This window comes from Pinus tabuliformis, chromosome 3_2 (genome assembly GCF_031772625.1).
Source record: "Pinus tabuliformis cultivar Carrire ecotype Pingquan chromosome 3_2, CPIR1, whole genome shotgun sequence".
Classification (NCBI taxonomy): Eukaryota; Viridiplantae; Streptophyta; class Pinopsida; order Pinales; family Pinaceae; genus Pinus; species Pinus tabuliformis.
This window is the reverse complement of record NC_142302.1, coordinates 570,394,427-570,406,735: the sequence shown is the minus strand read 5'-3', so window position 1 is coordinate 570,406,735 and position 12,309 is coordinate 570,394,427. Positions and strand designations below refer to the sequence as shown.

The 12,309-nt window shown below is 38.3% G+C and overlaps 1 pseudogene; it reads left to right on the top strand.

Annotated features, from left to right (window-relative positions):
* Window positions 1–2,480: 2,480 nt before the first annotated feature.
* On the top strand, window positions 2,481–7,325 carry LOC149181795 (serine/threonine-protein kinase D6PKL1 pseudogene; annotated as a pseudogene).
* Window positions 7,326–12,309: the final 4,984 nt, after the last annotated feature.

The window sequence follows — 12,309 nt, the reverse complement described above, 5'->3', positions numbered from 1 at the left end:
AGCCAAGATTCGAGGAGGTGGGTAATGACACAACCCTGGCCTAGGGTTTCTTGAAGAAATAGAATATAAAGGGGTTTTGCTGAGAGCAATCTCCTCATGGCTAGTTTTTTGTCATGGCTAGCCAACCCTGTACAATTGAAGGAGAGAAATTTCATGGAGGAAGGAGCTCTTGGGTATTCACTGCTCTAAGTACCCAGTCGATGGAGTGTTGCTTGCCTGCAACAATCTCTTCCCCAGCGTGTAGCTTAGCTTTGGATAGAGAGGAGGGTCTGCCTCTAGTCATCTTTAGAGGAGGGGGAGAGGTGATTAGGCTGATACCCAGGGTGTCAGGGGCCTGAGAGTGAATCTGGGCTCGGGTGGGGTATCTGAAGGATGAAGGGCTGGAATGAGGGGAGGAGCATGTATAAGGGAAATGGGAGGAGGTTAATCAGGAAAGGATGGTTGAGTGCAGGAGATGGTGGGGGAGGAGGGTTTGATAGGGAAATCCACAGCTATGGGAGGGTTGAAGGTGTGAGCAAGGGACTGTGCAGAACAGAACTGAACAGAACTAGTATCAATGCAGTACAGAGAAACATTAGAGTAAACAGAGGAGGAGTTTGTATTTGACATACCCGTAGAGAAAGCAGCCTCAGCAGCCGCCCTTGCTCTGGTTAGAGGAGGATAGGGTGCGCCAATGGGTGCCTTTCCCCACTTCTTTTTGGTCACCTCAGTAGGCACAGGTAATGCTTTTGAATGTGCCAAATTTGTTGCATGTTCCACCATTGGAAGGCTACCCTGAGCATGTGAGTTTTTTTGTAGTGTTTCCATCCCCTTAGCTCCCTCCCTCACCTTCTTGTTCAGAGGACAATCTTTGTACACGTGTCCCACTTTGTGGCAATGTCTACAGCGGAAAGGGACACCTTCATAGTCTAGGGTTTGGTTTCGGGAGAAGGTTTTCCACTTTAAGGTGATATGCTCCTAAAGACTGCCCCGAGTACCTAGATGAACGAGTATCCTGGCATATGCCATCATGGCCGAAGCCAGATATGATCTATCATGTTCCAGATAGGTTCCCATAGTTGTGTCGATGCGACAGAATATATCTTGTGACCAGAATTGAAGGGGTAGTCTAGGTAGCCGAACCCATATAGGCCCGACTCCTATTTATTATTTTTCCACATCAAAAAGAGGGCTCCAACATCGAAGAAGAATTGGAGCATGCTCGAAATTCCAGAAGGACGACATGACCCAATTTGTGTGCTCGGCTCTGGCAAAGCACAGAGCAAACTAGCCTCTAACAAAGGTTTGTATATTTGGGAGGTCCACCAGGTGTTGCCCCCATACCTCAGAGGTCCACAGCTTAAGCCTAGCCGTTGTGTAGCTACAACCGCGAATTATTCCAACCAATACTCGATCTGCCATGTCCATGGTGTCACCCCACTAAATATCCTCCCCGAGTCTGAGAATCACATCTTTGCCTATGGCTTTGAAGCACTTCGCTTTTTTCCCCAGCCGTGTTGGCTCTTTAGGGTCATCTGAATTATCCACCGGCTGGTTAGGGTTTGTATCAGGGTTATTAGGGCGGGGATCTTTAGCCACTTGAATTGGTTTTGAAAGAGGGGGTACTGCCACATAGCTACCCAATGGGTGCGCCTCAGGTACAGTAACTTGTGGTTTTCCCTGGGTTAGGATGAGGTGTCTCAGGGGGTTTCTTGAAGATTCACCAGGGTGAGATGAGAGGGGGGTTTGTGAGCTAGCAGCCTCAGGGTTTGGGTGGAGGTAGGCTGATATGAAAATTGTAACAGAGGGTGACTGTGGCGGCGAGGGAGGAAACAGCTAGATTGGAGGAGGCTCCGAGAATGTCACTATGGAGCAGGAAGGTCTTGAGATCGAAGGTAGACCTGCAATGGTAGCCGACAAGTCGCAACAGAAGGGAAGGAGTTCATCCGCGGTAGAGCGAGGGGTTTGCTAGATATTGACATTCTCCAACGGGTCCTTCGAATAGTCTACTAGGTCAAGCTCCATCCTTGTTCCAAGGTGTTCTCTGCCAGTTGCCTCCAGGACCATTGTAACCATCGCTGCGGTGAGGGTATTGGAATTCAGTGGGTATGCAGTAATCGGGGAGGACGGTAAGCTATGCTGTTACTGAGGGCCTTGAGGGGATACGGGTACCGAGAACCACCACGGTTGATGCAGCTGGAGGGAAACGAACGACGATAGCTAGAGGTAGGTAGGGTGGGTAGGGTGCAGTCGTGGCAATCGGCTGCAGAAAAACCCTAACCATTTTCAGACAGTCTCTGTGGCTCCATCGCCAAGGTCAGTGGTCACCACCAGTAATATTCACAGTCACCAAGTGCTAGATTGATTATTTGAGTGATTGGGAACATTAATTGTTTTCTCATTAACCTAAATTAAATTGTAAATGACAATTTACCTATTTACCTTAATTTAAAAAAATAAAAAACAAAAACATATATATACTTCATTTCCATTACAATTTAATGGACCATCCATCAGGGCCCTACGCCCTGCGAGAAGGGATCAATTGGGCTCAATCACTTCAGGCTAGTGAAGAGGAGGGATCAGTTGGTCTCAATCACTTTAGGCCAGTGAAGAGGGTGGGGAGTGGGGATTGGCTAGTAAGTTGATTCAAGTTTGTGTGCCCTCAAGGTGGTGGATAAGGAAGCCTTGTTTCACATGAATAAGTTTCACAGGGCTAAGGTGGAGAAACAGATCCTCTCCACGTTGGACCACCTCTTCCTATCCTCTATGCACATTTTGAGGCTTCACATTATTCATGCCTTGTCATGGAGTACTGTGCAGGTGGAGACCTGCATTCTCTTAGGCTGTGCCAGCATGGAAGGTGTTTCAGTCTCAGATCTGCAAGGTTGGTATACGTCTCTTGTATGTATTGACTTCACCTGTTGTGTTTTGTGTTGCTGGTTGGTATTGTAGAGTATTGGTGAGTGAGCATGTGTCTTTGTTGGGCATTCCCCTCCTTTGAAAGTTCTAGTGTGTGATACAACAGTGAGATACACATATTTTTTAAGGTGGGGTGGGATTGTATTATCTTCTAATCCATAAAATCATTTCTTTCTGGTTTTCTTATCTTTTGTTTGCTTGTCTTGTGTGTGTGCAGACTGGTCTGCCATTGTTATTCAGTTCCCTGAAAAAAAGTTTATTAGATATGGCTTGATTCAAGGGCTCTGATTGAATGAGAAATTTTATGTTGATAAAATGGATTCAAGTCTCTCTATATTTTATGTGGCTATGTTGATTTGGCCTTGGTCTAATTACACATTGAAGTTATTCATCACCTTGTACATATTCAAGCCTCCTTCACCTGTAGTTCAGTGTACCACCCTGTGATAAAAATTGATATTAAATTAGCTAAATAGCTCTCCACGTGAGATACCTAGAGAGTGCCAAAGCACTACACACACAATACACCATTCTACGATCAGGAGAACAACCTAGTTCATATAGGCTTTTTCTCAATCAAGGTGGTTTCAACCACTCCCTAGATAATAGGATCCCAATCCTATCTAAAGAAACAAACACCTAAACAATAATCTAAGTTTAGCTTTCTCCATTAATTCCAACACTCCCGCTTAATGGAGAAAAGGTACTGAACAATAACATACGCTTGCTGGTCTCAGTCTCAGCTAGGCTTACAATTAAAACATGAAACGAATTGGTAACAAAATTTTCATTTTAGTCTTCTTGCAGCAGAGCCCATACTTGTTTATCTTCAGTCGAGGCTTCATCTTTGCTTTCCTCGCCATGAAGTAGTGATATCTCTTCACCTCATTTCTTACCAAGTGATGGAAAGCTTTAATTCTAATTTTCACTCTTCTCAAAATTATGACAGGTTGAATAGGAGAATTTTCTCTCTCACTATTTCTAGTGTCAACCATCTGAAAACCAGCTATGATGTCTTCATCATTCATCGATGTAACGTCTGCACATGCAAAAATATTAATGAGATCATTACACTTTAAATATAAATTTTCTCCAACTTTGTCTTCTTCTACCATGTCTTTGCAATTAGCGTCTTGTGGCACGTCCCATCTTCAACACTTAGATCCTCTTCACTCCCTTCTTGAAGATTAACTAGTGAATCTTGCACAACAAAGTTTGCGTCTTGATTTTCATGGTCACTAATAAAACCACATTTTTCTGAAATTTCCTCTGATTTGAACATACTACCCATGCTAATTCCAAATGCCAACATGAAAAAATCATCATCATTAAAATAAAAAATATCTAAAAATATAGACATGTCGATAATTGGTGCGGTCAAACACCAGCGATGCCACACAGGCTCAGACTATCCCAGCGGCCACACCACAGTCAAATTTCCCACAAGCAAATATCTCCAGAGCCTGTATGACTCCACAAACAGATCAGATAGTCTCCAATCAACTAGTTCCAATGTGGCCGCTCACGACCTTCCAGGCTTACAGATTTTTTTTTGACACCGTCCAGCGTTCAATTACCAGATTTTTGATGTTTAACCTAGAGCACCATCGCAAGTTTTGATCCGTCGTTACCAGATCTGCTGATTAACCTTAACAGTCTCCCCTGCTCAGCGTCCCAGCAACCTCAGCCGACTTAGACTCTTTGCAGAGCTTGAGCCCACGCGCAGCGTTCCTCAGCCTTCTCCACGGCAGAGTCGTGGCAGCTTTTGCATCCCCAATCCTGGATTCAACACTCGACAGCAGAAAATGTCAGCCTTCAAGCAAGAGATCTCGGCTTCCTCCTCAACAGTCCGGGCGCCCTCCAGATCTAAAAGCAGAACACGGGTTCGGATCCTCTAAAGCATGCAGAAAATAGCAGGCCGCTAGCCACGGTAGCCACTCCACCACCGTGCGGAGATGGATCTCCAAGACGCAGACCACTGTGCCGCAATCTTCTCCGCCTCTTCCCGTGGTTATTGCAGCCGAATAAACCAATTTCTCCACGACTAAACATACAACAACTTAGATCTTTAAGCCTTCACACAAATTTTCACCGTTACGCCAAACAAATCCCTGATCTTTAACAGTTGCATATGCTTAACTAAAGAATCGTTCTTCGTAAAGAGTTGAAGCCAAACAATAATTCTTCAATAAAATAAAAATTCAAAGAATTGTTTCAGATTTAAGTCGTTAAGCTGTTCAATTCTTTAAATCTTGAGCAGCTTTGGATCTTGACATCCCCTGCAGGGATTAGAGAGCGATAGTAAGCAACAAAGATCGACTTTTACAAGTGGACTTCTCCTAAAAGAACGACAACAATAATGCTCGGCTCCAGCAAAGGTATGTACGCGCATTCACCATGACTCGGCTCATTCACCTGGTCCAAATCTCCAACAGGTGTTGGCTCTTCCACAACGCCAACAGATCTCAAACAGATCTCCACATTGGCTAACCAAAGGTTGAATACAGGAAACAGTGAGGCAACGCTCAAACAGAGACGCTGCCCACACTGAGTCTGCTCTACGGACAGGTCGGCTCACCAATCGGCAACCACACAACACACAGGCCTCTGACCTATAGCTCAACACACAGGCCTCTGACCTATAGCTCTGATATTATGATAAAAATTGATATTAAATTTGCTGGAGAGTGCCAAAGCACTACACACAAGACACCATTTTACAATCAAGAGAACAGCCTAGTTCATATAGGTTTTTTCTCAATCATGGTGGTTTCAACCACTCTCCAGATAATAAGATCTCAATCCTAAACAATAATCTAAATTTAGCTTTCTCCATTGATTCCAACACCCTGCACATATTCCAGCCTCCTGTCATGTGCTGTACCCTTTACCACACAATCCCAAGTCATGTGTTGTACCCTTCCACAACACAATCCCAACTCCATCTCAGTTGAGTAAATCAACCTACTAACCAAGTCCTGCCTATAAATCCAGAGTGGAAGATGAAGTATTGCCAAATCTGGAATTTCTGGTGCAAATCATGTTTGAACTCTTCAACTCTTTTATCCCATCTTATACTGTGCGCAGTGTCCTAAAAGTTGTTATATTATGCACTAGAGCCATAAAATCTCTGAGATCTCCCCCTCAGCTTTATCCAAGCAAAGCACACTGACAAGAAAACAGGAGAAACTTCCATGTGTGGCAATTCACACTTGAATGGCCATATCCTTCAATAAATTGCAACATGCACTTAAAATGCAATCGTGTGTGTCATGCATAGATCGTCTTGGTTTAAATTTCTTACCGGAAGAGCTTTATATCTTCTCTTGGTTTTAATTTAAAAGATTACAATAAGCGAGTTGAGGGATGAATGTTTACCATTTTTATGTTGATGGGCTTGGTTTATTTATATTCTTTTTTCCCCAATAGTGCTTTTATTTCAAAACTTATGAGGTGTGTTTGCAATCTCCACTCCCTTGGATTTACAGATTAAGAATCAGAGACCCTTTTATTACCTACCCTATTAAGGTAGAGTGAATTGTGTGTAGTGTTGTATGTTTGAATCTTTGTGGATATTTGATTCGTAGCTCACGTTTAACAATTTTTCTGTTTTTTCCCTTTCAGATTCTACGCAGCAGAGGTTCTTCTAGCTCTAGAATATCTGCACATGTTGGGAGTAATATACCGGAATTTGAAGCCAGAGAATGTTCTAGTGAGGCAAGAGGGCCATAGAATGCTTTCAGACTTTGACCTCTCATTCTCATGCCAAGTCACTCCGACATTGCAGAAAAGCTTCAACAGACCTCCTTCCACGGCCGCAGAGCATAACAGGATACCATCATCGTCAAATTCTGGTGCTAGAAGAAATTGCCTGTTCCCATTACGGAAGAAACGACCAAAAAGGCAGAAGAATCAAGTTTCGAGCGAGGGCAGGCCGGAATTAATAGTCGAGCCCACAGAGGCCCGGTCCGGATCTTTCGTGGGAACCCATGAATACCTGGCCCCGCACGACGACGCCGTGGACTAGATGCTCTTCGGCCGGACTCCGTTCAAGGGCGCCGGAAAGGATTCCACGCTCACAAATATCATCACCCATCCGTTGAAATTCCCCGCCAATATGAGCAGTACAGGTCAGGCGGAGACATCAGGGGCCGAGGCCGAGCAATGGGACGCCTCCGGGATCTGATAAAACAGCTCCTCGTAAAGACCCGAGGAGGCGGTTAGGGTCGGCACAGAGAGCCGCCGATATCAAGAAACACCCATTTTTCAAGAACATCAACTGGGCGCTCATATGCTCTGTTCCGCCCCAGGAGTACAACAAAAACTCAGACGCACCAAATCTTCCCCTGCCGATCACTGTAAAATTCAAAACTTGTCCAGAGCTGCCGAGGCACAAGCTGCTGACTTCGACTACTATTACTTGATCACCATCATCCAATTCAATCCAATCTGGTCGTCTTTTTAAGGGTTCCAATGCGTTATTTTTCTGTTCGAAGTTGGGGTCCAGGGTTCTGTTCTCCGTTTTCCGCCATTGTATTATAGATTCATGTAATTATCAGAGCCGGCATCATATACAGTATAAAATGGTGTTTGAGCGTGGGTTTTGCAGGTGTGATTTTTCAACTTTTGGATTTTTGAGATTGAGGTGATGGGATATGCAAGCGGTAAACAAAAGATTTTGGGACTCTCAATAAAACAGACGATACTACAATCGCAGAATTCAACAAAATTGGTATTCTATAATCTAAATTATTTATAATTTTTACAAATTTTATAATTTAAATTATTTATAATTTTTACAAATTTTATAATCCAAATTATTTGTAATTTTTACAGATTTAAAATTATTCTGGATTGTAAAACCGATTCCAAAATCTAAATTATTTATAATTTTAACAAATTTTATAATTTAAATTATTTATAATTTTTACAAATTTAAAATTATTCTGGATTGTAAAACCGATTCCAAAAGCCAAAACTCTAGAAACCAGAATTATTTATAATACCATAAATCATACCCATATTATTACAATTTTTTCATCTATACCTTTAATCCTTATCCACAATATTGTACTGAGACAAAATTTGCCATAGCTTGCCATTATGTCGTTACCAAGGATTTCCATCCGCATCATTTCTAAGAGACGAAAGCATACTCAGAAAATCGCCCTTCCCTCCTCCATTACACAACGCAGTTTCACGCTCCTTTTTCAGGCTCAGAATCTGTTTCTGAGAATCTATTTAACCAATCACAAGAAGGGCTACACTCAGCCTTTGGCTCAGGCTCGCAACAATCACAAGGAGGATCACATTCAGCTTTTGGCTCAGGCTCGCAACAGACACCTGCAACAACGGGAGGGATGAATCCATGGTTTTTTATTACTATTTTTTTTATGGTCTTCCATTTTGTATTTTTTTTTTAATTATATGGTGAATCGGTAATTGTTAGGCCTAATCTTTGGGAGACCTAGGATCAAACCTCATAGCTGCCACTATAACACCAAGAGCATAACCAACCACCTGCAAATAGGGTATACTAAGTTCCTATGATTTTAGCAAGAGCAGACTCACGGGAAAGGGGAATCCGCCCCTCTAGCCACCACCACAGCAGGTCATTGTACTCCATGAGATTTGAATTTTGGTCTCCCTGGGCTTGGCCCATACACATCACTGTACAAAAGGTAGTGGGCTTGGCTCGGTCAAGACCAGTCCGTCATGACGAAGCCGACTTTACCACTACGCTGCCTCCACGGAAGACGAAAAAAAGATTCATAAGATTAGTAAATTGGTTATTAAGTAGTTATTTGATAAAATGACCTAAAACATTTCAATCGTCTTAACATATATAAAGACACAACAGCAGCCCATTAATTAAAATTCAATTCATTTAATAATTTTCAACATCAATTCATTTAAACAAATTGATTCCCAATTACACTTAATAGTGAAACTATTTTTATGAAACTGTTTTTTAAAACTTATAAAACTTACCAAAATTAAAATAATTATATAACAAAATATTATATAATTTTTCTAATTTTTCAATTTCTTTTATACAGTTCATTATATCACTCCTTGATTTAACTCTAAATCATGAAATTCTCTCGAGAATTACATCACTCAATTTATTATAAAACTCAATGTATCAATTTTGAATTTAAAACTTTTCCTTGTGCCAATCTAGAGAGAGTCCCAAAAGTAATAATAAAGCTGGATCATTTGTCCTAACATGCAGTCCAAAGGCTCAAGTAAAATCTTGGTTCAAAGTCAAATTTCTAAGAGCTGATCCATGTGGAAATTTGGCAGAGAATCAACCCACAAAAAAGTTAGTTGTATAGATGCATGTTCCTCCAAAATGATATGATATTTCATTTATCTCCACAAAAGCTCTAACATTGCTAATGTCTTTTAAGGATGACTTTATCTCAAAATGAATGCTGGTTTGTAACATACACATAAATATCAATCAAATTCAAATTTTAGATTGAATTTATATTAATGGATTATTTAGTAATTAGATGACTTTATCTAAAAATGGAAGTTGGATTTTCATATATAAATAAATATTAATGAAATTTAAATTTTAGGTTCAATTTATGTTAATTAATTATTTAGTATTTAAGGTATTATAGAAGAGAAGAAAAAAAGTTTTAAAATTTCAATATTTTTTTAGAAAAGAACATAATACTTTTTATTAGAGAAAAATGTTTTACATATTCATAGTTCTTGTCTATAGTATTCAATTGTAATTCACAAGAAAACCAAAAACTAATTAACTTTTCTATTACTGTGTAGAGTAACAATCAAAATGATTCCCAAAAGATTAAATCCATGATACATCATCTTCTGATTAAGACAGAAAAATAAACTGCAAAAATATATCTCCCTGTAATAAACAAAAAAAACCTTTTGAGCAAAACAAAAAAAACTAACTCCAAAAGGAAAAAATGAAACTAACTCAACAAAAAAACTCCCTAACTGTGTACAACCCCTATACAAAGTAGTCAAAGTGAAAATTTCAATATATATAACCTAAATAACTGCTAGAACCCATACACATATGTATTGGTTGGTCATGTTCATAAGGGATTTCTTTTGGGATTACGGAATTGAAATTTTTTTATTCAAATTTCCTAAAATAATTTTCCAAAAAACAACTGGCTAGGGACATTTGATATAAAAGACCAATAGTTTATGAGAGGCCAACATTTAGAGTTTTCTGAGTTTGATATTTCCCTTGTCATATGCTATGCTACTAAAACCTCATCTTCATTATCAAATGTCCCCAACTAAATTACCTAAATCAGAGCTACAATTCTTTTTGTAAAGTTACTTGGACTTTGATTCCTTGATTTTCTCTGTTTTGAGTAGTTAATGTGTTGCCTTACCATATTTGAGTTTTAAGATGGACAGTTCTTAGTTTTAGAATAGATCAACCAAATTTGCAAATATTTTTATTAATTTGAAATATTAAAGTGTTTAAATTTTTTTATATAAATCTATAACAAAAATTTATAACTATACCAAAAAATAAAATAAATAAACAAATAAAATTTTATATTTTAAAAATAGAAAATAAAATATTTCAATCTAAAAATTGAATTCATATGTACTATAAAATTAGTTATCTTAATATTTATAAACTTGTAACCACTCAACTGAGGTAAAAGTGATTCTACTAGACTAAGTGATTCTACTAGACTAAAGATGTAAAGTGATGTAAGGCTGATTTCACAGGAGTGAAAACCACCATCTCAGAGAAGATTAAAAGAGAATTAATTAAACAACTTCTCTTATCTTTTAAGTTTTAATTGATTTTTATTTTCATTTTTTGGTTGGGATTTTCTATAAAGTGGTGATTTACAATCTCAAAAACAAAGCTTACAACAATTGGCTGGATATGGGCTTGCAAATTGTCAAGCGCAACTACTTTGAAAAACTATATACCTATGTTCCATAATTTGAAAGGATATTACTTTTCTATTCCTTCATCATGGTAACACTAAATCGCCACCAATTTCTTCGATGAAAGGAAAAAAAAAATGTAAAAGCATATAAACTGGTACTAATCAGGCAATAATAGGAATAGAAAAATGACATAGCATGATAAAACTACCAATTAAAATTTAATGGTTAGATTTTTTCCCCTTCACTTATTTTAAAAATGAAATATAGCCCCTACACTATTTGTCTAAATATTATTTAATATTAAGTAATGTTTAGATAATTAATACATTAAAAATGTTGGGAGCCCTTAACTGGTATTTTGTAGTTTTTCGAGAGCTTTACTGTCACTGACTTTTGATATTTTGGGAGTTTCACTGTAATGAATAAGTGCAAACTAATGGAACTGTGCGAAGGGAAGGGTATGCTGCTAGGTTTAAATCTAGATATGGGTCTGGAACTAAGAGAAACTCCCAGTTTATGGAAAACCCTTCTATCCAAATGAAGATGAGGCACCCAGCCAATCCTGATCTTTGTCATTGGAAAGTTATTCATTCTCCTCATATGGCAAATGGATATAAAAACATTTAGGAAGATCGTTGGCCACTGACAAAGCTATCATTATCACCTGGGCTAAATGAACAAAAGATGTAATACTCAAGAAAAAATATAATTGAAATGATGAAACAAAATATTATTAAAAAAATATTTTTTAATATAATTTTCATATTTATTTAAGTATAAAATATGTAATAACTAGGAAATTTATAATTTTATTACACAAACTCTCTTTAAAATAACATTGGTTTTAAAGCCTATTGTTTTAATTTTCTTTTAATTATTATTAATATATATTTTGTTTTTTCTCATATATATATATATATATAGAGGTGAGGTTACATCAAGGGTGAAGAATTGAAAGTTTGAAACAATGACTTAACATATAGTGTTGCATGAAATCACCTAATAATCGACTAATAACAATCTTTTCTCTGGTTTGGGAGTTTTGTATATTTCTATGCTCCGAAGGAATTTGATTGACAAATTGTTGATGGAATAATATTTTGATTTTTTTTTGCAGTGTTTCAAAGTTCAATCTTATACATGTTTCTTTGCAAGATGGAATTTGATTAGCAAGTTTTGGATGGAAATAAATAAATTATTTTATTTTTATTTTTATTTTTAATATATATATTAAATTTTAATATATTATATTATTGCCGCTCCTAAGCACCTTGGATTATTTGATTAAATTGCCTACAATATTATGATGATCAAATTGCAAGAAATTCATCTCCTCTTTTGGGCACTATTTCTCAAGAATTTGAGTGCTAGAGACAATATTTGCTTTATTTGGGATATTATCATTTTTTCTCTGACTAACCAGAAGCTATATGGGCAGATAATGGGATTCCACAAAACTTTCAGATTCAGACATTTGTCTCATACACTCCTCATAACCCA